Below are 19,709 nucleotides of genomic sequence, written 5' to 3' on the forward strand. Positions count from 1 at the left end.
TATATATTCGTATGTATGTATGTATATGTGTACATGAGTGACGGATATATGATTATCAAATCGATGCATATAATTGCTTTTTTTAAGTATTGTCTTTATACTTAAAACCTAGTAAAGTGTAGCAAAAGACTTGCCCTGCGTCTTCAACATTTAATACATGGCAATAATTTATCTAATTAGAGAATTTACTTTTCTCGAGAATTAGATTAATTTCCTTTTGGTCATAATTGCCCGATAATAACCGATAACTATTTAATTTACTTATTATAATTATGATATTATAAAAAAGTAGAAGGAGGAAAATTTCACGTACATATATGAGACGTCCGACCTTTTATTTTCAAGTCACACAACAACATTGATTATTCACGTTCGAAGGTGTTGGTATATTTTTATTCTCTTCCTGAACGCCAAGTTTTCTCGATATCGTTGCCGACAAACGCAGAAGCGAAAGTCTTTAAATTAAGGTAATGACTTTAAGATAAGTAATCGAGTTTATAAGATTTTCATTTCTACATGGGAATGTCATAGTTAGAGGTATATTAAGCTATCTAAGCCAAATTATCAGAACACAAAAAATTTTATATGGAATTAATTTGCTAATTATTTGCTATTTTTTGCTTTTAAAAGTATTTTTTTTTGCTCCAGCTATTAAAAAGTTACGAAAGGCTGGATAGCTTAAGATTAAGTTAATTCAGCCATTGAAAAAAAAAACATACATAAGTCAAAGCAAAAAATTAATAATACCAAAATTATTTGCTACTTTTTTGCTATTTTTTGCTTGCAAGAATAATTTTTTGCTCACACTATTAAAAAGTTACAATGGCTGGATAGCTTAATCTTAAGCTATCCAGCCCTTCGTAACTTTTTAATAGCTGATGGAGCAAAAAAATTACTTTTAAAAGCAAATAATTAGCAAATTAATTTCATATAAAATTATTTATGTTCCGATAATTTGGCTTAGATAGTTTAATATTCCTCATAGTCATCCATATCGCATCTTTGACCGACCATCGCCATATCTGTCGATCAAACTGTCGAGATGTGTGTTAAATTTCCAGAACTGGAAGTGACAATCGCGCGCCCCACTTTGGAGCGAAAGCTCTTGAACTCCATTTTAAGATCCCACACACGATCGCCCACTATCGAAATTTCCAGGGATGCTACGCGTATTACATAAAAGTCATCTCAAAAGTCATGATTGATGCAAGACTCTTACGAAGATATTTACGTTCGATGTTATTCTTTTTAAATTTTTGTAGGATTCAGATACTCTATGTACGGAATGATGGAATATGAATTACTTCGAATGAATAATTGTATACAATAAAATGGTACAAAAGAACATTACTATTTTATAGATCGACCTAATTCCTAGCTACAATATAACACGAATGAAAATATATGTATTTTTTTTATTTTGCCTTTATTCCGTAACGTATCTACAGCTCGTAAAAAACGGAGACTAATAGTCAAGATTCCTTTACGTAGCAGCTGCGAACACGCGCGAATGCGAATCTCGTTGAAACCGCGCGAGAAGAGCGCGGAGCTGCGTTTCGCGGTGCCAGGCCGCGGGCTAGAAAGTAGCTGGCGACTTATTGCGTTTGTTCGGTCCGTCACATGTCGTGTATCTCGTTTTACTGCTTTCAGTCGGTTGCAACGGCATTTGCGTCGGACAGGATCGGTAAGAATCGGATCGCCGCGCCGTTTGCGTCGCACTATCGCGAGATCGAGATCGATATACTGCCCTCGATACTCCAGTTTTTCTGTTTCTCAATTACGGATAATTGGAAAAATTCTACTGCTTTACGGATTGTCGTGCAACTAGAACAATTCAATGTTTTTATACCATATAATCGCATAAAATACAACTGTTCTTTTAAAGGATTGAAAATTTAATATTTTGGAAATAATTTGGAAATTATAACAATTTATAGTGCGCTCATAATTTCATATTTTATGTTTTATTAGGATGTACTACTGTTAATGTTCGAAAAGTGCAGTTTAAAAATAGATATTACTATAGGTACATCATGTACAAGTTGTAATTATTTTTTCCGGTGCTATATTGATGATCTCGAAAATATCCTGATCTTTCGCGATATATGTTTAGGTGGAGTGACAAAGAAACGAGTGACAGCCAAAAATAAATATGACCTGGAACTTAAATTAACCGATATGATCGAAGAATCTTCGCTTCCTTTCGATTATACTCTACTGATTTGTTTTTGCAGTCTAATTTAATCGATGAAACTATATCGCGATTGGGAGATATCACCGAGTTGCAGTTAATTGGAAAAATAATCACCAATATAATATTGGAGATTATTTTTCGTGACTAATCGTGATTGTATTTAAAAACTCGTAATGCGAATTATAGATATTATCGACGAAAGACGAGATTCTAAATACGGTGATAGCAATAGATTAGTTTCTCAGCGTTTGATATCATTTAACCTTATCATGACAAAAATATTTGTCCACCTTGATATTTTTGTACAGATATTGTTATATTGATTTTTAAAGCGGTTTAACATTTTTAGTATCAAGTGATTTCATAACTGTTATTCAACATTTTTATATACAAAAATTACCACTATTTTTGGTCATTCGGTCATATATATTTAATTCGGTCATATATATTTAATTCAGGGAAAATATTAGATAGTATAATAAGATACTATTTAATTAATTGGATATGAAAATACTAATAATTCAAGAAAAATTGCATATTTTTATATGAGACACACACTATCTAATCGAAACAATCCATGCTATAAGTTTTCTGATTTTATAATCGGTCGAATCCTTTTTCACGATTTTTCAGTAATAGTTTATTTATCGCAGAGACATACGCCGCGCGCGCTTGTAACGTATTATCTCCTGAGCGCGCAAACAACGATCGGTAACGAGACTGTCGGTGCAATTCGCTGATGATAAAGAATGTTTACTATTTTATCGTACATCGAAAAGGAAGAGAGCTGTGATTTGTTCTCGCTAATACGAGCTGTCAGATTTCGTCAGCTGCTGCCACTTTAAAAAACGCACATGAATATTTTGCAAGTAAAATAAAAGTAACAACAAAGAAATAAAAAATAGATATAAATTAAAATATTAAGAATATATTTGGAATAAAAATTGTTATCTCCGGGATGTGATGTCGCACGAAGTTGAAGTGTTTAGCTCCGGGATTAAATGAGCTCGCTCGGATTCATAGTCGGATATTGAAAGAGGAAGGAAAAAGAGACCATGCCGACTTATTTTTGCAGGCGAAGCACTCCTCGCCACGGGCTTCATCGAGCACGTCGTCGAGTGCCTTTAGAAGAGTTTCTTCTCCTCCTCTTGTCGCGAAACCGCTTCTCACGACGACGCGGCGCGGCGCGGCGGTTGTCTTTTCCCTCTCGTCTTTTTCTACTCTTTCAATAATAAAAAAAAATGAAAAACAAGAAAAGACCCATGGTCTGACGCAGTCACCTTGCGCTTCCACAACTACTCAAGACTCTCTCGGAGCCTTTTCATTTTGAGATCCGATACATGGGTTGAGCGAGGAAGAATATGCATCATATATTCGCGATTTATCGATCGCAGAAAGATATTGATTAGATGAGAGATGTATCTTTAAAGAATAAATATTTTGAATTCTTTAAAAATTTTAATCTTTTTTCGATACTTTAATTATCGTATAATTATTGAATGATGAAATATTAGAACTATAAATAATGATAAATACTTATTGATTCAAAGTTTATTAAACTGATTATAATTTTAAACAATGTATACTTTTAATTTGTTTATCTATTTATATAAAAATAATTTGATATTTTAATTTGTCAGAATTACAAAAATTACTGGAAAATGTTTAATAAATAATAGATAATAGCATGATTTATTCCGTTTCTTAAAAAAATATAACAATTTTATATTTTTATACTGTGCATATCTGTAGGTGTATGTGTACACGTAAAATTTTATTTATATGTATCTTATTTATATGAATTTGTATATGACGCTACAGCTACAATATATTTCAAAAATTGGAATATCATGCCATTAGTAAAAAATCAATAGAGTAATAAATTTAGGAAAGATATGACAAATCATTTCTAGTCTATTTCGACATTTCGGTGGAATATCAGAAAATATTTAAGAAGGAATACACAATTGAGATCTATAAATGGATGGCTGTGGATGGAATATACTCAATGAGAGTCGGTCTAATCTAATTAGTCGTTCGCTCAAAGTGAATTTCCTTGTCGATCAGCTGTCAGATATCTTCCATCCTATGTCTCATTCTCGAAATACTACACACCTTGGAATCGATTTCATTCCATCGACTTCAATCTATCGTTTATTATTATAATCGAACCTTCTGCCTTGATATATGTTTTAAATATATTTACGATTATTGAAATATTCACGAGATCTCGTTGTTTTCATCTAACGCGCAAGAATATTCCGCAATCGCAGAAATGGCGATATCGATCAAATTTATTCGTTTGTATTGCATGCGGTAATAATACGCGGAGAAAAATAGCTGCGATAAAAAAGATCTGTTTTTCCCATTGACTTCTCAGCGAACCTTTTAGAAAATCCATTCTCCTAGCTCACATTCTTTAAACGAAACACGTGTTTGCCATCTGACATTCTTTGGCAGTCGGCCTTCTGCAGGATAGCAGTTCGTATAGAGATCTATTTAACCAGGACAGTTCAAGACAGTTTGTGTACAGATTTTTAAAAAGGTACATCTTGTGAAGTTTTCCAAAATGTAAAATGCTGCAATAAGTTATTAAATCAAAACGAAAATGTATACATAGACAGATATAGTAACGGAATATTATCTTATTTTTATGTTATTATATTATTTTTATGGAGCGTAATATGATGATACATAATATAATAAGACATTATATAGATATTGTTTATATTTATTATGTTTTACTTATATATAAACTTGATATTTGTAATAAAATTGTCTTTGCACGCGTTATGTGTATTTGAAGCTTATACGTGATGTATTGTAGGTACTCGTAGTGTTCGGGAATAATATACCGCAATTACGAAACAAAAAGCTACCCCCGTGTCGTTTGTGTAGGTCGTAATACTTCGTTATATCCGGTTGTGCTCTTAGAAAATCCTGCTACCGCTTCGTCGTCGGTCGGTATTTCTCCTGAAGTGGCTTCGACCTAATAACTTCTACGACGGGAGCGCGTAACGTTCACAAGACTTTATTCTCTCGTTTCTACACATCTTACATTCTTCCATGCTGCTGCGCAATTTTTTTCCACAACTTTTACGCGCAGGAAAAATTTCATATTTTATGGCTCACGTTGCCCATGCGTTTAATATTCCATGACTATTCGCGACTATCGGGACGTCCATACTTTATTATATCTCTTCGTGATTTTTTTTCTATATTTCCACGGTTACGTGGTTATTTCTCAATGCTGGTATCGACAGGTCCAACGTATCGAGAGCAGAGAACGAATTACGTGGCGATTTTATAGCTGGACGTATTTCACACAGCTTCCGATTCATGAGGAAATAGTATGTCGTTTTTTGGAATTTCTTCCAACAAGCGAGTGAATCTGGCTATGCAGTTCCCGATTTCCGTTGCATAACCAGATTAGATCAGATCCGATTGGGACGTGCGCTCAATCAGCTAGAGAGACAATATGTCGTTTGTTCGTTAACGGGGATTATCGAAAGATTAAAGCCATTTTCAGAATACAGGAGAATTCGAGTATTGGCGTACGCTTCATTAACGATGCAAATATTCTAGAGATCTGGTGAATTATAATAATTATATTATGCCTCTGTTGCAAGCTCAATGCAACACAAAGTGGTATTAATTTTTTTATGATAATTTACGTTATAAGTGCGGTAAATATTGTAATGCTTGTGCTTTTTTCCGATTATAAAATTATATTAAAATTTTGAAACTGATAATATTCTAAAATTTTAAAAAACAAAAAATTTTTGTGTACATTATATGTATATTTACGAATTTTCGGCGGATTTGTATATTGCCTTTCTGCGGCGACGTTGTTTATTTGTTTTTATATGTATATACGTTTTCACAAATTCACGAGTTCGTGTACACGGCGCGAGTTTCGCCATTCGCGACGTTGTTACGGGCGGTCGTTTCATTTCACCGTTCTCTCATCGAGAAGTTCTACGCGTATATCGAGGACGAAAAAAAGCGAGCGCGTCGTAACGGTACCGGAACCCGTACGTTGCCGGGTCGATCGGGATGGTATTCTGGTGAAGGTCTAGTCTAGACGGCGGCCAGGTCGATATGGCACCACCACCAGTCCGCAGGACGACCCGTCGCGAGAGGAAGATACCCAATATCAGGAGTAGAACGCGATTATCGTCGGAGGAGGGGGGGGGGGGAAGCAACAACGGAAACATGCACGTGCGGCGGTGAGGCAGATTGGCAACCGATTCGCGAAGGCTCAAGCACGAGAAGACATCACGGTCGGTACACACGAAAGGGACGCGATCCGGCCCCGTTAGCGTGATCGATAGACGACTGGCTTCGACGAGAGCCGAGAGGATGTGCCGCGTCGTTGCATACGAGAAATGTCGAGTCTTTATCGGACGAGCCTCAGGAACTTGGTTGGCATCTACTTATGCAAATGAAGAAGTTTGATAATGTTTCTCACGTTTTCGTTATGAGGTATCCCCCAGGGCGGCCCACGGACATTTATAAAGATTTTATCTTAATAAATCTCAAATAAAGCTTTCAATGTGACGAATATGTACAAGTGTGACTAGGGTGATCCAATAGCGGAACTTTGGTATCGGCAACTCCGATAACGGGTACCGGTTGTTCGAAGAATGAAGAATTTGTTCCCGGCTGAATTCAATTTTTCACGGATTCGAAAGATCGTCGCGCTATTGTTTCACGTTTACTTTAACACTGTTCTCACGCTGTATCACTTCACCGTTACACTTTTCGTACGATGTTGGTGTATAAACGCGCGGAATTCGAGCGCTGTAAGTTACAATTAATGACTGTAACGGAGGCGAAATGAGCCAACTGTTGCTGGTAAATGGAATTGACGCAAAGATGAATAGCTGCCATTGATCGATTTATCAAGATTAATATGTTAGGTTACATCGTGACTTCTTCATTTAGCGCCACGCTATTAATTTAAAGAATCAATAATTTTATAATTTGTAGTGAATATATATATGTGGTGTTATAAATTAATAACATCTATACATATTGTATATTAGTAATATATATATAAATATATCTTTTATAGATTTTTTTTCTATAAAAAAGTTATACCGAGAACTATCCATAAATTGCAAGGATTACGCTAAATATTGAGAAAATTTAAATAGCTATGTAAAATTTATGCCACGAAGATGGACAATTATTGTCGCGTATTTTTAATTTCCTCGATATTCATGTAGCAAAACGTCCCGGCGAAACGTTTTCGCGTTGCGACGTTGAACTTTCACGATGCCGTAATATAGGCAAAAGCACGGTATCATTCGTATTTTATAACCGGGATATCGTTCGACATACTTCAGCACGGCGAAATAATTACATTAAGAAAGTAGAAATGTTTTTGCTCTACGCTCTACGGTCTACGCTCTCGGTGCTAGCGTGACTCCAGAGTTTAATTAGCTTCTAGCGCGAAATTTGACGTAATTACGGGGCAAAAATTATTTAAACGGATCGCAAGCGCGGAGCGCTTCGCAGTAACATTGCGAACGGAAATGAAAACGAAACGGTATGATAAGTTGCGCTTCATATATCGTGAGCATCAATTCCTAGAAATTACGTACAAGGACGACGTACAATTGCCATTTTGACTGTTCTGTTTAATGGGCGTTGCGTGAGTTAATGGATTCATAGAAATCGATGGGAGTATAGACACTGGGTAGACGTCGCAGTTATTGCTCGATTCACGCACGATTGCTCTTCGAAGGAATCCAATTAATTTTTTTTCCATTATAAGATTATTTGAAAAAGAAAGCTTCGAATTTTACATGCTTTTTATTCAGAGAGAAAAAGGAAAGATATATATTCTTGAGAGGAAAATAAAATATTGATTTTAACTTTTTACTTATACATTTCTTAACATATATGTATGTAGCTGCTTGTTTCGACGTGAAGAGATTATCGCTATCAATTTCATCTCTCAATTCGGGAGCGAATGATCCTAATCCTATGGCGATCGAGTGCGTGACGATGGTAAAGCAATCTCAGTTAGCTCATTTGCACAGAAGTTGGTGGAAGCGGAACCGGAAATAACTATCGTTTGGATAAAAAGGCAAACTTGCCTAATTAAGGCTTCATTAATGAGCGAATCGCGATGGGAGTAAAATAACGAGCGTTTTGTACCTAAGTAGAAGAGGAGCAATTACTATGAGAGTAGAGGTTGAATTCATCGCGATCGATTTTTACATACTAACTTCGAGGCTTCAAAAGTTTTTCGTTAGGTACAAATAGTAAAACGCGCGATCTTTTAGTTTACAGGTCATGTATTCCAATATTTTTATACCAGAAATTGCAGAATACACTTGAGTACCTATATAATATTTTCTCTATATTATATAAATATATAAAGTTGATTAAAATTTAAAATTGAAAATTACTAACGACGCTATTAAAAATTTAGACGAATTAAATTAGATGAAATTGAAAATTAGATGGAGGCCATATAGCGAAGTACGTGTCAAATTGATAGAATAAAAATTTATGCTATTATTTTAAAAAAATTAATATAATGTGGACGATAAAGATGATTATACAAATGCTTTTTGAAAAAACACAAAACGGATGGAAATCTATTTGTCTTTAGAATATATGAGAAGGAAGGATTATCGCCACATTTGCGATGTAACGGAATTAATTCCGCCTGCTGTTAATACTGCGGGGAAATTCTGCAGTCGAGGCAGGACCTTAGATGAAAGAGACTTCTGCCTCCGTCGCTACCTCCGTTTAATCGCTTTTCTAATTGGCACTTGCGGTAGCCTCGTCGTGTCCCGGAAGAGCGACGGACGGAAAACCGTACCGCGCGCGACTCGCGGATGCGCGCTCACGAGGATTTAAATGAAATAATTAAAAAAAAAAAAAAAAGAACGGAGGAAGTTTTTTCCCTAAAGCGCGCCACAGAACTGTTAAAGCGAGCGAAAGAAATCGCGCATCCGCGTTTCTTCGCATTTCCTTGGCCACGTCGTGTCCTCGATTTGCCGCTACCGTCTTCTCTCCCGACCCGGGATTTAATTTGCCGTAGGAAATCTATCTCGTTTCCGTGCGCTACGCTGGACTGTCCCTTTCCGCTTTTGCTGAGCAAAAATTGCTATATCATATCGCTCGGCTGCTCTAAACCAAAATATCCGCCGCGCCGCGCCGCGCCGCGCCGGAGCGCTAAGGGAAGGATTGCTATTCGAAAATAGGGTAGGAAATTCATGAAAGCGGAGGAGCGTTTCCCCCTTTAACGTACGTACGTCTTCGTGCGAGGGCTCGCTTAGAAGCCGAGAAGCGAGGGAATTTGGAGAGAAAAAATTAATTAAAGACGCAAAGATTTATCTAAATAATTGTAAAGCATGTAGAAAACGCAAGAATGTATTTCATGTGTTATTTCCCGTGCCGCGTCAGAGCGAACTTCTCGATGACAACTGATCTCGGGAAGGTCGACGGCGCGCGGCGCCGGAGATACAAACAAAGAGTCATTTCGACTCCGATCTGAGTGATTGAAGTACTAGAAAATATCGTAATCGCCAATCGGTCGGATTGACCCGCGAGGCGAAGTGTCGATCAGTCGATGCGTCTCCGAATTTACTTTCCGGAGCATCCAGCAGAGCGCGTGAACGATGAACGGTCGGACGGCGGGACGGGTTGGGGATGGACGGACGCGGCGTCGCATCGTGGCGTGGTGCGCGTGAGCGGCTGCGCGGGCGCGCGGGAGCGGTGAGCGCCAGTACGGCCAGTATACTTTCGGACGTCGTGGCGCGTGTCTCGACGGTGTCGGTGTGTGGCTCCTGTCTCGACTCTCGTGTGGTTTCGAAGAGCTGTGTGTCGCGCCGAACATCGACGATTCCGATCTTGTTTCGTCGATCGCGAGCCGAATCCGGTGGTCGTTTGTATGTGCGAAGGGCAGGGCGAAGGGCGTTCTCTTTCTCTCTCGGTTCTCGGAGTGTCAATCTCTCGGAGTTTGAGTGCTGCCAGTGGATTTACGGCCTACGGGTGCGCGCGGCAGCTGCAGCGCCGATCAGGAGAGCAGGACGAGAGACAGAAGAGGAAGGACGAGATAGGCTAGGACGGGACAGGTTGTTTGGGCGGCCGCGGTGCGGCGCGGCGCGGCGCGGCGCGGCGGGTATTTGGGTACATTTGCGTATTCCGAGATTCGTGATTTGTGAGCCGGCCTCATCGATCGTCCTATCAATCGCGTCCGCGTGAGACGATTCTCGGCATCTCTGCTCGTCTCGCGCGCAGAAAATCGATCTTTATTTACATTAAACCCGTATTTATTTATTTTTCTGGCTCCAATATTGATTCGCGATAACATAATTCAGCCGACTGTTGTCGTTCAGCGTAGCTCGTAGTACAATAGTGTAATTCCGAATTTCTGAGATACTTCGCTTCTAAGATTATTGCCGAGCTCTGGAGCGTCGATGTCGATAGCTTTCGATCGCGAGAGCGCTATTTATGTCTATGTGTACGAGTAATCAGTATATGCCTCGTGGTTGTGCTATTAATACAATCTCATTGATGTCAAATTTGAAAATAACGTTACCCGTATTATTAAAAACATGCACCACGATTCATTTCCGCGATAATCTTGCTGTCTCGAGAGCGATATTCGTTATCTACCCGGAACTACGGGTGGGTAGATAATTTTCAATATAACAGTTGTGTTATTTGTTTCCGCTCGGTTTCACGTGGCTGACATTCACTTGCAGTTATTGCAATTATTTATGCATTATTTTGAATTTTTGTCCGTCAACTTAATAATCAGAATCACTTATTTGCCATTAGTCGGATCCTGGCAGGATTCGTGCCGACATCGACATTTGGAAAGGGGAAGCGATATAGTTAGAACATACATAGTTAAAACATTTCACCCTTCTTTCGAAAATTCTACGTTTACGTTGAATTCTCGTTATATTCCTCTTTTAGAAAATTTTTAATTTGAAAACAGATTTACATTTGTTTTACATTTGATTTTAACATTTCCGAATTAATGGATTCGGTTTAATTAAAGCGCATGTATTTATCGATTACGAGAAGTTGGACTTACAGTCGGAAGCGTAAATAATTTCAAAAATAATTTCATTTCAAACAGGATGGCGTAGAGAAGCCATGACAGAAATAAATATGTATGACAAAGGGACTGAAAGACTATTACGTCGGGCACGTAATTAAAAATAAACGTAACGTAACACGGTTGGAAAAATCGTTGGAAATAGTCGCCTAGTTTTATGAATCAATGTAGTTTCATGAATGAAGGCCGGAAACAAACGTAACGTGAATGTGGAAGGTCGGTAAGCGATAAGTTTGAAAATATCATTGGATTCCTGTCGATTTTGAAGGCTAACGCGCCGCGCCGCGCCGCGCGCGCACGTACTTATTCCTGGAACATCAACGCGTGCAAAAAGCTTTTATCTCTCGATACCGCCGCTGAACACACGATAAATTAACCGTGAGCGTATATAAATTAGCCGTGAATGTATTTGCGTGAGTGTATTGCTGCTGCAACGGGAATTACGTAACACGCAAAAGGAACGCATCGGTGAGCGTTCATTACGCCACTGTGCTTTATATAATTTCCAGAATGCTGAAGATGATTATCCGCTTTATGCCGCAATCATTTCATATCTGCTCGAAAAAATCGAAAAAAGAAACGATTGGAGATTCTCGTTGTTTTTATCGTAATTTAACTTTTTTTTTTCTTTTTCGAGAATTTGTTACGCGCAACCTTTGATATTTCATGAAGCTTTCGAATAAATAAAGGTCGAAAGGGAGGGAGAGAGAGAAATTGAAAACTCGCATAATTTCCAGCAAATCTGATTCCGCGGATTAACGAATTACTCAACGTATCCTCGACGTGCGAATTATAATTTCACATTGTGAGATTTCCGCGTTCCGCGTGTCGAGTCGCTCGAGTTCCAAGTTTCGTATTTCCGTCGGAAGAAAGCGTTTACCACGTCGCGGATCAAAGGCCATTTCGTGTACGCGTTGGAGGACCTTGACCCAGCTGACGCTGCCGAAGCACGTGCTATCGCAGTGATTTCGGTAGAAATCGCGGACTCGAGGCGACGAGGCGACGAGACGGCGCTGACGATGCAAATTTTTCCCCGAGCTCGTAACTCGGAGTAATCCGGCGTATCTCCGATACGCTTTTGCGCTAGCATTACGCCGTTTTTAATTGACGTTACGTTATTACGCGGCGAACGGAATACGTAACATCGGGGCGAACGGAAATTGCGAACAGCGAAATAGTTTCAAACTTGCGATATTTACCGTTGTTTCGCACGTAGCGTCAGTGCAATCCGCACTTATTTATCCAACACCGAACTTCGTTTTCAGAACGAAGCGAAAGGGAAGCGATCGGTCGAGACTGTCGAGGAGAAAAGCGGATCTCCCCCCCGATGAGAAACTTTTCCCTTTCGCGAACGAGCAATTCTGTCGAGACCCAATCTCGTTGAAAGCGTCCAAGTTCGTTTACACGCACGACGTGTAACGTTACTCGTCGTTATTCCGATACGAAAATGTATTTTTGCAAATTTTATGGAAGTAGACGCGTTATCGCGCGATTGAGAGATACCTCTCGCGTGGCTCGTAAAACAATTTTTATCGATTGCGTGTATCACGTACTTTAATGATTGGATATGATCTGTTGTGAATTTTGAAATGTAGAAAGGAAAGTTCTGTTCTATATGAAAGAATTTGAAATCCAAGTTGTTTCCAGCGTGCTTCGTTTTATATTTTACTTCTCAATTTACTTTTCCATCGACGGCAGGTAGCTGGATCGTTCACCTGGAATATTTAAAAATCCCGAAATATCCCGAAAGGAAGAATTTCAATCCCGATAAAGGTTCATCGGTTCGATCGTCACTGACGAGACGTGTCTTCTCCTCTGCGACGGTATTTTCGCGCGAACCGCATTCGTTCGTTTTCCAGTGCTTCGATCGAACAGCACATTGCTGTTCACGTACGCGTTTTGTTACACGTCGTTGCTCCGCTTCCTCGTTTCTCTCGCCGCGCCGTTTCAACGCTGTTACGAACAAGCGGGAGTTACCGTTTCTACTCCGGTAACGGCGGCGTTTGTCGGACAGCAAAGTGAAACAATACGGCTTGTCAGGCAACGATAATTAATCGCGGCGACCAATGAGAATCGCTGGAAAATAATGACGCTCACGAGTCACGGTGATAATTATTCCATTGACATTGAATTGATATTCGGTTGATATTAAACACGAATTAGATATTCAATCTCGTTGCGAAAGTCACCCATCTCGGGAAATTCGAAACTCGAGATAGATCTCACCCTTTTTCGCATTAACGCGAAATACATAAGGGACAATCGATTGTACAGTATTTTTTCGACTTTAGAGACATTAAATGATACAGATAAATATGAACAGATATGAATGTCTAAAAGATTAAAATAGTACCTTTACGCAACGAATTTTGAGCTTCGGTTACTTTGAGATACCATGAAAAGCAAGTGTCGTTCTTTCGTGATTTTGCACCCTGTAAATCTCGCAAAACGTTTTGTTTTCGTACTCCGATACGATATTCCATTAACGAGTTACAATATTCAAAACAATTCCATTTGCGATGGCTATGTCTATTGTGATATAATGACAAGTGATTGACGTTTTAATACATAGTTTTGTGGAAGTTAGATTGTCATATTCATATTACAAAATGATGATCGATGTATAGCGAACATTTATGTATATCGAAGTTGCTATGCTTCGATCAAAGATTCATAAGCTTTAAGATATAAGTACTAACAATAAGATACTTTGTCGTTTAATTAATTAAATAACTACAGTTGTAACTACAGTTAAATGAGATTTGTTTCTCACAATAATATCTTTTAGGAAATACAACCGCCTGTATTTTCCTAAAGACACGTGACTGGTATTAGAACGAATCCTTTGGAGACGCTGCGCGTATGCCAATTAATCGTGAAAAGAACTGTGCTAGGACACACGCGTCGCTTCCTGCCGAAGGACAAACACGTGTCTCGAGTTCTCGAAATCACTCTTTGAGCCGATGTTCCGATATACTTCCCCTCGAGTCTTACATAAGACAGATGTAACGCTCGTTTCCTCCTTCTCTCATCTTTCTTTTTTCGGCGTAGGATGTTCAATTGGATCTCGTGTATATCCATTTATTTCTTCAGAGATATCCATTACGTTCGCTCTTACTCTTCAAACGTATAATGCAGAAAATAATGACAAAAATTATATTTTTATAAGTAGCAGTACTCCTCGTCTTATCTCGCAGTCATTTTAATTACTTTAAGAAGAAAATGTCAATACTCTGGATCTAATCGGCTAAGCGTCTTCTACTGCATTGATTATGCAATAATATGATGCTTTATTCAATTAACTTGATATTGATTCGAACGAGGATAATCGCCGGTTTTGCTCCTCGTTCTTTTTCCCTCGGTGCCATGTATAATATTCTCTATAGAAGCAGATATGTGGTTTATAGAGGGTTAACTAGCGACACCACACACATCGCATGCCAGCCATATCATCGCATTATCGGATAAATTCCGCTAGCCGGTACTGACGCCGCGCCGCGCCGGTGTGCTGAAACGATTGCGTCATCGATTTTTGCACCTATTTCCCCGTTTTCCTCCCCTCACCTCGGTCACTGCCCCACGAAGGGATAGCCTGATCCGCGTTCAAGCGTAGGGGATCGATTTGTCGATGCTCTCTGTAAATATTTGCGACCGGCTTGTCGTCCGTGTCGCCGCGATGCACGCGCGACGCGCGTATAGAATCGCGACGTGAAACCACACGATATATAAATGTTATCCCGCTGATGCATGACGACTTGACGAGCGTGTTCTTTCTGCACAATGAACTCGCTTCGCGCGCTTGCATCGCTTAATATGAAGAAAAATAGATTATTTCTGGCAGCCGAGCTCGTTACGAAGCAAATCGTGCAATGTGAACGTGCGATGTACTAGTTAACGCCAAAATGTTAATGCGCGATGAAAATGATTTTTAAATTTCTCGTCATTCCTGAATTTTTGTTCGGATATTAAAATGTACGATGGTTTGCATCGAATACGTACAATGTCCACGCTAAATTAATATTCATTTCAGTCCGAAATTTAATAATTATTTATCGAGGACAGTATCGTTTATGCAGCGTGATTTATTTTTTGCTGCATATTTTCCACTCGTCTCTTTTTCAAACCTGCCTACGCGCGGATCGTCACGACTCGGAAGTAACGCGAGCCGTTGAAATCGATCGCCGCCGTCAACATCGAACACGTAAATGTAACGTGAGCATCGACAGAAGAGGCGCGACGATGATGCGTTTAGATGATGCGACAGAAAGAGCGCGAGCGAGGCTGCTTTAAGTATTGACATTTTTCCATCGCCTTGCGATAGGTAACGCCCGCATATCCAGGCGAACGCGATACCTCCGCCGCGCCGCGCCACGCCGCGATTTATGGCCTCCAGATTGCTCCAAATAACGACTGAGCGGCATTCACACGGACGCGTGCTATATACACACACACACACATACACATACGCGTCTCTTCGCTCATACACACTCCAGTAGAGCACTCCAGCACGCACGCCACGGAACCGATGCAGTGCGCGAATGCACGAGAATGACACACCCACCAGTTTGACCTGTTTGGTTTCGGTTCATCCGTTGATTAACTGCATGCATGCGTCCAGACTTTGCCAAATTGACGATGCGACGCGCGATAAGTGCGTCCACGTGCATAGAGGATACATGGAAAATTGAATTGTTATGAAATATGAAAATGCATACTGTATTTACTAACATCTGGAGCATATCACGTTTTAAAATTAAGCTCGAACATAAATATTTATATTCCGGATACTATTCTATGAAACGAGAACGATTGGTCACATTTTTAAAAGGTCATCACGCTTTACATCGATCGATGTAATAACAATTAATAGTTCGGAGCAAATGTAGAACCTTGAGCTAAAATTAGTACATCGTCAATGTCAACTCAAGTCAGTACTTAGTCGGTAATTGATCACAAAAGTAGAATGTAATTACGATACTAAACTTGTAAATCTTGCATGCGCAAGACTATTTAATAGCGTTTGTTACAAAGATTAGAAAATAACGACTTTTTATTTTGTTTTAAATAAGCGCATTTATTTTTTGAAGTTTAAATTTAATTACGACATTAGTAATAATATTAAAATTTTTCAAGTTTTAAATTTTATTATCATTAGATAATTCATTATTCTATCATAGAATTTCAAACAATTTTCTTGTCTCATTTCATGATAAATTGAAATATTTTCTAAAGAATTTTATATTCTAATATAAATATTTGATACATACCTTTTTAGGGGGGTTTTATCCTCTATATTATAAGCTTCCACGTCACGCTTGATCTTCAGAGCTATCCGACAGAAACGCGGTACAGCGTTCAAATACAGTATTTGTGTATGTGCAAAGCTGCATATTTAAGGCTTGAAAGCAGTTTCTCGTGAATTCTATACATGACAGGCTGCACAGGGTATTCTATCTCAAGTTCCGAGGCCGCCATATCTCAAAGGTATTAAAGACGGGACGGATGATACCAGAGAAAATATCTTGATGTCGGAGAAGATTATACGATCGAATTAGCTATTTATCTTTTGGATTGAAATCTATGGTATTACTTTTCTACCTCAGGCTTTTGCCCTTCCAGCTCGATGTAGGATCCTATATTACCGTGAACTCATTAGAAAGTAATTTAATTTTGCTCGATTTGTTGGTTCAACCGTAATTCCGGACATTAGACTCGGGCGGAGCAAAAACAGAAGATAATTCGGGTAAAGTATCGTGGTTCTCCGTCGCTTTCGCTCTTTTTCTTTCTCTCGATGTCTCTCGAAAGGATAAGGATGTTTCTTCGGTAGTCATATTTCCTTTCTCGCGTGGTGAATGCCTCCTAGCCACTATATCTATCGCGCTCGAATTTAAGGCGTCATAAAAAATTTATCTCGCTCGAAATAAGCATTCATTAATATTAAATGCGCGTTATTTTTTTCCTTATGGTTTCGCTTTAACCATTCCAGCATTTATGAATATTCTGCTCATTTATCATCATTCCCGACATCCCTCTCTTTCCTTCCCTGCCTCCCTCCCTTCCTCCCCCTCTCTCTGTTTATCTCTCTATCTCTCTCTCTCTTTTTCTGTCATTTTCCATATTTATGCATGAAAGTCTGATCGGTGTTACAAATAACCCTCCGGCTGTAAACGTGGGTCCGAGACGTCCACGCGAGATTTGACTTGCTCAGCATTCGACGATATGTTTATCTTTCGTAATGACTTTGGACCCTTGAGTTCCTCAACCTACATAGCCTTTTTCTGTAAGTAACAATTTGGTCAATTATTCAGGTTAAATGTTGTTTTTGGTCAAAACAACGTTCCCTTAAAAGATTTTAACGAACAGTTGCTTCTCTATTTAGTTATTGCCAAAATTTGAATTTTGAACAAATTTTTGTGAATTTTTTCAGATTTTTTAAAATACTTTAAGTAGGGAAAATAGCGTCGGACGTGACAGACTCATTTACAATCCGAGGGTCCCCAAAAAAATGTACAGGCGGAGGGATAATTTCGCGGGTCGCAGAATGTATTGAAATAGCTGCATATTAAAAAAAGGGAAAAAGTTCGGACAATGACAAATAAAATGAAACTAAAATAAAAAACGAGAGAAACAAGCTGAATATCATAAAAAGCTTTATTTCAGAAAAATCTCAAATATGCAATTTTTTCATTGCTCTCGGTTACGCCCTTTAGTTAGGTTTAGTCGATAGTAAAATCTACAGCTCGTTGTGATGATGGGATGAAATGCGTCGAGGATAAAAATATTTATGTTTGCGCCAACTTTCATCGCTATTCGCTACTAGTAGATATGTAATAAGAGTATAAACGATATAAGTTTTTGCATGTTATTAAAGTCTGCAAATTTTTCTTACGAACAGTAATTTGAAAAATCCAAGAAACTACTTATGCAATGGAAATGCTGGTGGCATTTACTGCGTTAATCCTTTTTAAAGGTGACACAGAGGGGAATGGAAAATTTCATAACACTGTCAAAATTTCATGATTTCCTTGAGTGCTATTTAAAACTTGGTCATAATCGAAAGTACTCCACTTTATGGAATACATTATCTGTGTCTCTCTTTCTCTCTTCACATATTTCTGCAGCAAACTGCGTAAAATGTAATCAACGTAATACGGGTTAAGTACGATATATACATAAATTTTGCATAAAAGGAAACTTGGAGAAGAATAAAATTTATAAATTTCAGTATAAGGATTAACTTTCTTTCGAAAGTATACTGTTGCGAATTCAATCGAAAAATCGAGCGAATCGCTCGTAAAGTAACAGATTCAAAGCTTAATCGGATCACATTAAACCGATTACTATTGCCGAGAGCGATCGATGCTTGTAGCACTCCACGGCAGATCTTCTGCAAGAATGGAGTTGTGCGCAAGCAATTCCATTAAATCGTGTACCCTGCATACTCTTTTACTAGATCTTTTCTTTCTCGATCGTTTTTCCGGAAAATTAAAAATTTGAAATATCGATTAGCTTAAAAATTTTTTTCTTATATGAAGCTTCTATTGCAAAACGAAAAATTTTTTTTATCCAAAAGAGAAATACTTCCCAGACATTGCGGATAACTTTTATCATTAAAAGTTATCCGCAAAAGTTATTTTGCGCAACCGTTTTCTAAAAAAGCACATTTAAGTTTAAGGGTGCTAAATCATCACTAACGATGCAGTTATCGCGTGTCTTTTTTTATAATAAAATAAATGTTATAATGTAGAGTGTTATTAATTAGAATTATCATGCAATGATATAATTAAATATTGTATCGTTGCAACAATTTCTATCGGCAATATATTGCAATAGAAATATTTTTGGCTGCATATGGCAATAGTATCGATCGCTTTTAAGATTTTCAATCTCCGTTCGCACAAGTTTAGACTCGGCAGACTCTAGTCTGCAACATAAATACGGACCGTGTCGTTAAGGCGGAATCGGTGATCGACTGGCAATTCCATTAGAGCGAGCTGCTGCTGCTGCACCGAGAATACGTATTGAATCGTCTCTCCTCACTTTCATCGCAGGAAGTCTGGTAGTTTCTAAGGCTTTCTATAATGGTTCAGGTTCGAGACGAGAGACTTTTATCGGACATCGATTTTTTTCCGCACGACTATTGTACCTAGGTATGCGAAATGTTTTTGATCAAACGCGTGAGGAAGAATAAAGTCCATTTAGTTTTAAAGCGAGTCCATTTCGTATTCGATACACTATTGATTCTAGTTTATTATCTCTTTCCGGCACAAATTACTTTGTTGAAACTTAAAATGGAAATTTGATATACTGAGAACTGTTTTTTTCTAAACAATTCTATTCTCTTATCGATTAATATGTACATACGCTTCTTCCACTCGTTAATTTGTACCATCATGTAATAATTATATGAATGGAGTGGTG

The 19,709-nt window shown here is 38.5% G+C and overlaps 1 protein-coding gene across 6 annotated transcripts in view; it reads left to right on the forward strand.

Moving 5' to 3' along the window:
- Window positions 1-19,709, forward strand: part of LOC139773040 (rap guanine nucleotide exchange factor 2) — a 116,388-nt gene that overhangs the window by 51,184 nt on the left and 45,495 nt on the right. For 3 of the 6 annotated variants that reach the window (XM_071707228.1, XM_071707230.1, XM_071707234.1), the window contains exon 1: window positions 10,204-10,348. The exons of the other annotated variants lie outside the window; for them this stretch is intronic. The gene's annotated coding sequence lies outside the window, so the exon portion shown is untranslated. Of the gene's footprint in view, window positions 1-10,203; window positions 10,349-19,709 lie in introns of those variants that run through there. 6 annotated transcript variants of the gene reach the window in all.

This window comes from Temnothorax nylanderi, unplaced genomic scaffold, assembly GCF_030848795.1.
Source record: "Temnothorax nylanderi isolate EJ_2023f unplaced genomic scaffold, tnyl_v1.0 TNYL_tig0056_pilon, whole genome shotgun sequence".
Lineage (NCBI taxonomy): Eukaryota > Metazoa > Arthropoda > Insecta > Hymenoptera > Formicidae > Temnothorax > Temnothorax nylanderi.